At 48.3% G+C, this 9765-nt stretch overlaps 1 pseudogene; it reads right to left on the bottom strand.

The window, feature by feature from the left end:
* Nucleotides 1-313: 313 nt before the first annotated feature.
* On the bottom strand, nt 314-5119 carry LOC140213295 (uncharacterized; annotated as a pseudogene).
* Between the last annotated feature and the right edge of the window lie 4646 nt (nt 5120-9765).

Below are 9765 nucleotides of genomic sequence, written 5' to 3'. Positions count from 1 at the left end.
GAGCGCTAATACGCGCACGCCAAAGAGGCAGACCTGAGGAAAAGAGGCTATTTCTTCGCTGCCTCACCTATCGTACCCCTGGGAGTTTTTTGCGGTGTTTTCACTCCTGGACAGGAAGTATCTGTGAGGTATGAAATAAATGTGAGATACACTGGCTCTGCATAACATATGACCAATTACACTTGTCAGGTGAGCTATTCACGCGAAAGCTCACGCAAGTGTCGGCAAGCATGTGAGTCAATCAATCAATCAATCAATCAATCAATCAATCAATCAATCAATCAATCAATCAATCAATCAATCAATCAATCAATCAATCAATCAATCAAATGTTTTATTTCCAACAAAACTTGGGGGTCCTCCAGGCGAAAAGCTGCGACATACCGCATGACTGTGCCTGAAGGCCCTCACATGGCAGCAGTAAGTCAACATATTAAAACACTGATCTACTGGATGTACAAATACAATGGGTCACATTTACAGTAATTTGCATTTATATTTATACTTACATTAATTGTGAATGAATGAGCATAACAACTTTATTGAGCTCTAGTAATTGTGTTCTGCGGCTGGGGTGGATTCCTCAGGGGAGTGTGAAAATTCATGGCAGAACGGTATGGTATTTTTACTGTATCAGCTGTTTGTAACCAGCCAAATCTTCTCCGCAAGCATGTTAATTTTTATTTAAGAATCTTGCGGTTTTTTTTTTTTGTAATAACAGTGGAGTGTAGCCAGAACAACTTTCGCCAGCACCGCACGGACTCACGCTTACCATACATCATGGGTCCGGTATGCAAGTCTTTATGCGGGCTCGGGCATGGCTCTGATGTTGGATCTTCGGCATGAGATCGTGCTTAAGTTGGGCTCGTGATAGGTCCAGCTATGATATTTGTAACTTAGCAAGACTGTCAACTGTAAAGATCGTCCCCCTTACTGAATTTTTTGGTCAGTGACACCTGTCGACCTGCGGCGAATATTAAGTCAAGCTAAAGTGATAGATTAGTGCCCGAGAATTCTTAAAGAATCCTTAAGGCGTCAATATTATCGTGAACAGAGCGTTAATAATCGAGAAATTGCGGTAAATGCAGAACATAGAGCGTCCCGCAGGACGTTCAAGCACTTGCTCGATGACGAAAGCCCTTCCTCAGTTAAATTCTGTCACTAGTACTAAACTACTCGTTGCAAAAAACGCCCTTGTATTGTATTATAAGATGACATAAAATGCTACTTCTCCAGTTCTACTTCATCTTTAGAAAAAAAAAGAAAAAAGAAACCTCGATGAAATTACTCTCGACGACGACGCGGGCGGTCGAAAGGTTTCGTTTTCGCTCGACCCTTCTCCGCCCATGCTTTCGCGTTTCACTAGTTGGGTTATCGCGTAATCCCGCACTGGATTTGCGAGCTCGCGAAACTCGCACCAGCTGCAGGTAACAGAGAAGTCAACTTCCATGTGATGTCGCGGGATCGATGCCCGAACGGTCTACGCCACTTGACCAAAAAGCAGCTGCAGCGGCGAATCCGCCGCTCTGTCTACTCTGTCTTGGCTCGGTACCGCCGTCTGTCGGGCGCCGTTTTACTCACCGACGGCAGCAAATGGTGGCGATTGCGTGTGCAACGTCACCACTTCCCCGGTTGGGTGGCGGGAGATTTGAATTACGAAAAGGTATTGGGACTCTTAAGATGCAATTTTCTCGTAAACCCAGTCTTGGCACTAAACAAGCACTGTGAGGTTTCTGGAATGATATGTAAACAGTCCACGTCGACTTGATATTTGCCTTTATATAGTGCCCCTTCAATGCCAAGTTACGTCATGTGCACTAATATCGGAGCCGTTAACCTGTGCCCCGCTTTAAGACGAAAACAGCAACTTATAAGACAGACATTCTCCAAGACATAACGGAAATGCACAACTAGAAACTGCACTTTGCGTTAATGTGTCAGTTGTCTTAAGATACCACGAATACAGCTGAAAAATTGGACTATTGCCGTAGTTGATTTATTTCACACATGGAACCTTTACATTGCAATGAAATAAAAGAAATTTGCGACGAAAGCCTTAAAAGCATTTCCGAGGCCAACGAAGAAGAAGCACTCTTCCAGCTTTTTATAACGGCACCAAATACTAATTTTCCTATAATGCTTGTCATGTCGGATCATTTGCTGTGTTTGTCATGTTATGCCACCTGTCATCATAATTTTGACTATAGGCTTTTTAATCCTAGAAACGCGAAATTAAAATAACATGGAGTGCGCGAGAAGAAAGGAATCCGAGTACCCGATTTTTATAAGTTTTATCATAAGGCTCCTTGCGAAATAACGCGAAGTGTCATTTGACGAGTGTAATTAATGTGAGGTTCAAACTTCTTTTATAGGAACTTCGTGCTTGAAGCAACAAATCTAGAATCCTTGTAACTGAAAGAGCAAGGAAGCGAAATTTCTTTTTTAATCAGTTCACCAGAATAGTTTGCACATTTTCTTCGTGAATTCAGCTGGCTGCAGGAAGCTTAATCTATTTTAAGCTTCCAAATTTGAACTTTGCGGGTAAGAGCAGCGACAAAAATTCCAATAATTTTTACATGCATCTTAAGATATACGCCTCAGGCGTCACGGTCTTGCGATGCGGCTTACGTGTTTATTCTTAGCTTTATGCACCGATCTATAGAAAGACGTTCCCTCAACAAAGAATCTTCCACTCCAAGCGCAAATGAAAGGTCTAATTAGGGCCGCCAAAGCTATTTGGCTACCTTGCGTCGTTTGATATTTTTGTTAGTCACATACATCTTTTGGATTGTTGCGATGTCTTAAAGAATTACTGGGCCAGCAGCAAATATAGCGGTGCCGATCAATCTAACAGAAGACTTCTGCTTTTGAGCAAGATGCAACGATATTAAACAGCAGGGGTGCTTGATGTTTGTGGGCAGCTGAGAACTTGAAGGGATTTCGCTGTTTGGCTAGTTGGTACATAACGCTTAAATGCTTAAAACAAGAACAGCGCAAGATAAGTGAGAAGAAAGGACGGCGTAAGGCTAACTTAAAGTACGGAGAACGACTGATCGTCCGGCACTCGATGCTGGCAACACTGGTATTGCAAACACTTTTTGCGGTGGCCAGAATGAAAAAGACGTTAAGTATAACTTTGTTAACACTTTCAACAAACCACGTATACGTTAGACAAAAAAAGTTACGATAGAAAGCATCCTTGATGATTGTCTATGTCAATACGAAGCATTTTTTTTCTTGCAAGCGGCGCACAAAGCCCAAACGAACTGTCACCTCCTGCCAAGGACACACTTACTCAAGGACCGCCACATGCGCGGCTACGACACCCTGAAGACGTACGACCGGGACCAGATGAAGTCGTCGATGCTACACGCCACACCAAGTTTGTCTCAGACGAAGTGCTTTTGAGAGTATACGTCTGCGTCCCGCAAGTGGCGGTCCCCAAATCGGTGCCGCTTGGTACCTGCGGGTACAAACTAACGTACAAAATGACATTCCCTTTGAAGACACATAACGTTGGTGACCTCGCATGGGAGTGGACGTCGCGGATGGGGCATTCACGCTCGTCGGGGCAGTCGGGGCAGTTGGGGCGGTGGTCACACCACAAGTTGAGTGAGAAGCAGTCCGAAACCCGAGAAGCACGAAACATCGCCGATGGAGTAGTTCTGGGAGCGTTCCTGGGCACCAGCACAGTCTCTTTCGTCGCTTCCGTCGAAGCAGTCGTCGTCGCCGTCGCACCTCCAATGCTTCAGTACGCACCTGCCGTTATCGCAGCGGAAGAAGTTTCCTCGACAATGGGAGGCCCACTTGGCGCAGTCCCGCCTCTCGTCGCTGGCGTCCCCGCAGTCCACGTGTCCGTTACACCTTTGCTCGTCGCCGATGCAGACAACGCTACCGTTGTGCGAGTCGCAGGGAATCTGACCCGCCAAAGGGCAGATCAACCTATACACGAGGCATAACGGCGCGCCTTCATCCGCTCCGTCTCGGCAGTCGAGCTTGCCGTTGCACGTCCACTGCTGGGGAATACAGCGCCCTCCCACGCAGCTGTACTCTCCCGCTTCGCAGACGCGGTCTTCGCAACCGACTTCGTCGGAGCCGTCGACGCACTGCGTTTGCCCGTCACAAAGGGACGTTGCAGGCAAGCACGTAACTGAGCCCCCGTAAGTGCGTCTACAAGCGAACTGGCCCGACGGGCAAGGCGTATCACTCACACAGCCCACCCAGTCTTCGTCCGAACCGTCTTCGCAGTCCGGTTTACCGTCACAGCCCAGAGCTGCAGGTATGCACTGATGTAAATCGATGCACGTAAACTCGTTCTCTGAGCATGATGGTTTGGGCTAGTGCAGTTCTTCTCATCTACATCGCCGTCGCAGTCAATATCACCGTCGCATCGCCTCTGTGTGGGGAGACAGACAAAGGAACCGAAAGACTTGCAACGGAATTTGTCGGGAGGGCAGGTAAAGCGTTCGTTGCACATGGCACCATCCTCGTCGGAACCGTCAGGGCAGTCGCTTTGACCGTCGCACCGCCAAGTCGACGAAATGCAGTGGCTGTCGTTCCTGCAGGTGAACTCGTTTTCCGGGCATTTCGGCGAATCGGTACAGTTCCTTTCGTCCGAGTGGTCTGCGCAGTCGTGTTGGCCGTCGCATCTCCAAGCTGCCCGGATGCAGGGACCGCCGTGCACGCAACGGAATTCTTCTCCGAGACAGGTCTCGTTTGCTCTGCAGTCCAGCTCATCAGATCCGTCTTGGCAATCATACATTCCGTTGCATTTTCGCACTACGGGCAGGCACTTCCCTTCAGTTATGCACCTGAACTGCTTCTCAGAGCACGTAGTGGTTGCGTACGCCGTCTCGGTCACCCAGTAGGGCATCGCAGTGGCCAGAAATGAGGCTAATACGTACGTTGAAGCCCAAATTGACCCCAGCCTCGGAGACTTGCTGCTCGGTGAGGAGGCCATGCTGGTACTCGAGACGACTTTTGCTTTTACAGGGACGGATTGTCTCGAGTCGTGCTATAAGGCGTCGCTCTTACGCAGTTTGCGCAAGGCTGTCTCCCAAGCTCAACTTCCCAGCCTCTGTAGCCGTGTGGTAGCTCGACGGAGTTGCTGCCTACCTCGTACAGCGTTTCTTCGGTAAGAGATGGCGGCGTATCCTTTGCTGCGATAATTTATAGCCGCGCTTGTTAGCAGAAAAAATAGGCGTAGCTGTCACAGCACTATTTACTTCCTCTTCTTTTCAGTCATCGACAGGCGCCCGATAACTTCGGAAGCGAGTTCTACGAGCTCGAGAGGGGCTCTCGCTTTGCGTACAACAGGATGGTGCACGGCCCTGGACGACATTGATACGAAGCTATTAGCGCGGCGGATGTTATTGCGGCCAAATTTCCTCCACCCTGTGGATGATTACGTTCAGCTATGGGAACTAATTGACTGACTTGCCTGTTCTGGTAATTGGCCCTTATGTGGCTGTGGAGATATAAATAGATAGAATTCATTGACAGGAAAAACAGAGAGGTCGACCTGTGCTAGTGCGCTCTAGTCTGCTACTCTGCACTGGGGAAGACAGAAGGGGAATGAAAATACTGAGATGGGTGATGATGATAATAGAAGTGGTGAGTGCGCGGCCCTGGAAGACATTGATACGAAGCTATTAGCGCGGCGGATGTTATTGCGGCCAAATTTCCTCCACCCCGTGGATGATTACATCCAGCTATGGGAACTAATTGACTGACTTGCCTGTTCTGGTAATTGGCCCTTGTGTGGCTGTGGAGATATAAATAGATAGAATTCATTGACAGAAAAAACAGAGAGGTCGACCTGGGCTAGTGCGCTTTAGTCTGCTACTCTGCACTGGGGAAGATAGAAGGGGAATGAAAGTACTGGGATGGGTGATGATGATAATAGAAGTGGTGATTGCTTATGTTTACGAGACAGTTGCCCGGCAGAGCCGCTCGTCTAGCTTGGTGTCCTGCAGAAACTTCAACAGCGCTTTAGTTGCCCTCATTGAAGTTGCAGCGTCAGGCCATGGGCCGAGGATAGCGTCCTCCGACAGTGGTTGCCTGCCTACATTGGCTAGGAAACTTTCCAACGTCCGTAGCTCCAGCATATATGCGAGGTAATCGCAGAGTATGTGTTCCAGTGTTTCAGGCCTTTGGCAGTGCTCACAATCGGGGCTGTTCGACTAGCCGATGAAGTGCGCGTAGCGACAGGTAAAAGCGAAGCTCAGCCCGATCCTGTGTAGCATTGACGTTTTGCTCCGCGTAACGATCGGAGGCAAACAGAATTTACCGTCTGGGTCGATCATATTAGGCGTCTGTAGATGTTGTCATCGTGGGCTCTGTATGCCTTTGTGAGGTCCTGCATGAGTGCCTTGATCATAGAGTTGGTGTCAGGAGAGAAGGCCGATCTTGCCTCACTGCCAGCGAGTTCATTGCCAATCACACCACAATGACTAGGCATCCATTGAAATGTGATGACGTGGCCACCAACTCGGCACTGTGATGAAGTTTGGCGATTACCAGCACGAGCAGGTAATATAGTCTTCTTTCAAAAGCATTTCAGCGCCTGTAGCGTTGATTTGGCATCGCAGAACACCATTCATTTATGAGGTGTCTGCGTTCTCATAAAACGGACCGGCTCCCCGTATTTCCGCAAGTTCCGCAGCCATAGATGTCGATTTTTGGTCTAATAGAAATCGCCGAGTAATTCCAAGTTGTGGGATGACAAATGCTGCCTTTGCGGAAGCTGGTGGGACCGAACAATCTGTATATACTTGTACAGTCCCACTGTATAATGTAAATATATGGAACAGGGTGAGCTGCTTCAAGCAAACGGAATAAACGTGGGATTTCTTCGTAATTACGGGTACCTAAAGCTTCACTAGTGGTCTCGGCAATGTCCTTGGAGGTCTCTCGGGGATGTTGGTGGCCTGGAAGCTTGCAGGTGTAATGCTTGCGTGACATGGAACTGCTTTAGAAAAAGCACAGTCAAGGTTGGTTCTTGGAAGTGTTGACAGAGAATGGTGTGCGTGTCTGGTCAGCAGGCGAAGATAGGTTTGCACAGGTTCACAAGACTTGTATATGTCGATTGGACAAGCCCGTACTTCCGCCATTGTGCCCTTAGTTGACGTGCAGCGTGGTGAGCCAAGGCATATCGGTAGTGCCTGAAGGCTCTTCAGCGTGCGAATACAAGATGAATCGATGTTAGGTAGCAGAGGCATGCTGTAGCGTATGCAGCCCACAAAAATTACCTGGTACACTTGGAGCAAACTTCGTTCAGAGGGGCCCCTTTCAGTCCAGGCATAACAAGAAGAACGGGTATAAAGTTTTGCCGGTTTAGCCCTAGGCGCAGTAACATGTTTGGTCTAAGAAAGATTGCGGTCAATCATCACACCAAGAAATCTGTGGTGGGTGACTAAAGGGAGCGCTGTTCCATCGACGACGATTGGATATTACGACATTGATTTGCGCATGAATGCCAACACTGCACACTTAGTTGCCGACAGTTGCAGGTCTCTACGGCGCATGTACATCGCCGTGATGGTCGCCGCACATTGAAACATTGCACGCACTTGTGCACGTGTGAGCCCAGATGACCAGATACACATATCATTCGCGTATGTGCTGATATGCGTTGTTTCAGGCAGCTCGCCTGCAAGGCCCACCAGTGTGACATTGAACAATATTGGGCTAAGGACACCACCCTGCGGAACTCCCCTGCGAACGTCATGTCTATCAGTCGCGCTATTCGAAGTGGACATGAAAATGGTGCGGCCACTGAGGTAACTGTACAGTCATGTGTAGATCCGGCCATCAGCTCCAATATCCTTAAGCGCCAGAAGAATCGAGTGGTGGAAGACGTTGTCGTAGGCACCTTGAATATCCAGAAATATTGCAGATACCAGACTACGGTGTCTCTTTTCCTGTTGGACAGAAAGTACTAGGTCGATCACTTTGTCAATGGACGATCGGCCTGATCGGAATTCATGGATAAAATCAGAAAATCCACCTCTTTTCTCGAGTAGCCATTCCAGTCTGTTCAGTACCATCCGCTCCATGTATTTACCGACACAGCTTGCCAAGGCTATTGGCCGATAATGTGATAGATCATGCAAGCATTTCCCCGGCTTTTTGCAAAGACACGCGACGACTGCAGTTCCAGTGGCAAAGCACAGTTGCTGTGCCTCACATAGAGTTGTATAGCGTCAGGAGAACATTGCGAGCTTCTACTTAAAGATGACAAATGGCGGAGTGTGTAATTCTACCTGGTGCTGGACAAGATGGCCGGTGGAAACTAGATATCGCAGCGTCGAGCTCGTGAACAGTAAAAGGCGCATACGGATGGTGATCACTAGACGGCGAAAATTCAATCGTGATTGCGTTTTTATACCGTTAGAGGCACTCACAAGTAATTTGCAAAAGTAACCGGCGACCTCAACTTCAAGCCGGCTTTGTGGTATGGCCACAGGGCTTAACGGGTACAGCTGTTGTGGAGGCGAACGAAGGCTTCGCACTATTTGTCAAATTCTAGACAAAGGTTTTCTCGGATCCAGAGAGCCACAGAATGATCTCCAGCATTGTTTGTCGAGCTTGTCAAGGTGGCGCAGGATATGAGGCTCAGTCCGGCGAGATGCAGCGATGTGTAACAGTGATTTGGTCCTTCTGTATTTCCGTTCTGCTCTAGGCCGTCTCGCGCGAAGTCGCGCGTACTGGCCATCAATAGAGGATTTAGGTGCAGGTGCGCTGAGGTGTTTTGCTCTGTCACGTAATGTTGACGCGATGACATCTTCAATATTAGATGGTGATTGGATGGCTTGACAGGCGGTGTTCAAATTCTCGAAATGTTGGCCAATCGATGGAACGCACAGTGTGTGGAGCTGGGAGATATAACCATTTCAACTGTGTTGGTAGATGGCCACTTCCATGGGTGTCGAGATCTGTACACCATCGTGCAGCCGACAGCAGGCTTTTTGAAACAAATGCAATGTCAAGACAACTGCTGTAGTAAGAGCCTCGAAGGTATGTTGGCGAGCCATCGTTGATCACCATCAAGCTGATCACCACCTTGACTAAGCATGATGTCAGCCAAGTCTCTACCGCGGGCGTTCGTCGAAGTAGAGCCCCACATGGGATGGTGGGCATAAAAGTCGCCTATGACTTTATGGGCACCTGGACGAGTTTGCAGTATGGATAGCAAATATGAACAGTCTATGCTCGATGTTGGGGGTATATATCCTGTAATTACTGGAAGTGTGCGCCGCTTGTACTTCAACGTTATGCAAGCGTGCTCGTGAAAAGCATGTGGAGGAACGTCTTTACAAAGGCAGGTTAAATTCTGACGAACAAAAGTGAACACTTTGCTTAAATTGTGGTCGTTCCATGACCACAGTGGCATATATCTAGATATGCCTACTACAAACGCCATGTTTGGTTCACATATTACAGCCACGGGAAACTGGTACTTGAACATCCATTGCCGGAAGTCTGCGAGGCAGCTTCGTAGGCCTCTGGCATTCCACTGCATTATTTCGGAACTTCCTAATTGGTTTTCAAGAGATAGCGCCACCATGCCTTATTGTAGAGCCGCGAGGAGCGGTTCCAAATCATCTAGAACATGTAGCGCGGTCTTAGCAACGGGTGTCTGTAGTCCGAAGAGAAGTGAACGCATCGTAGTTGTGAGGTGTTTCAGCATACTTCGTACATTTTCATTTTTTTGCGTGTCATTCTCAACCACCTTTGCAGACACATCACCCGACGCATAGTGCC

Source organism: Dermacentor andersoni, chromosome 9 (assembly GCF_023375885.2).
Source record: "Dermacentor andersoni chromosome 9, qqDerAnde1_hic_scaffold, whole genome shotgun sequence".
Lineage (NCBI taxonomy): Eukaryota > Metazoa > Arthropoda > Arachnida > Ixodida > Ixodidae > Dermacentor > Dermacentor andersoni.
This window is presented reverse-complemented; position numbering and strand designations above follow the sequence as displayed.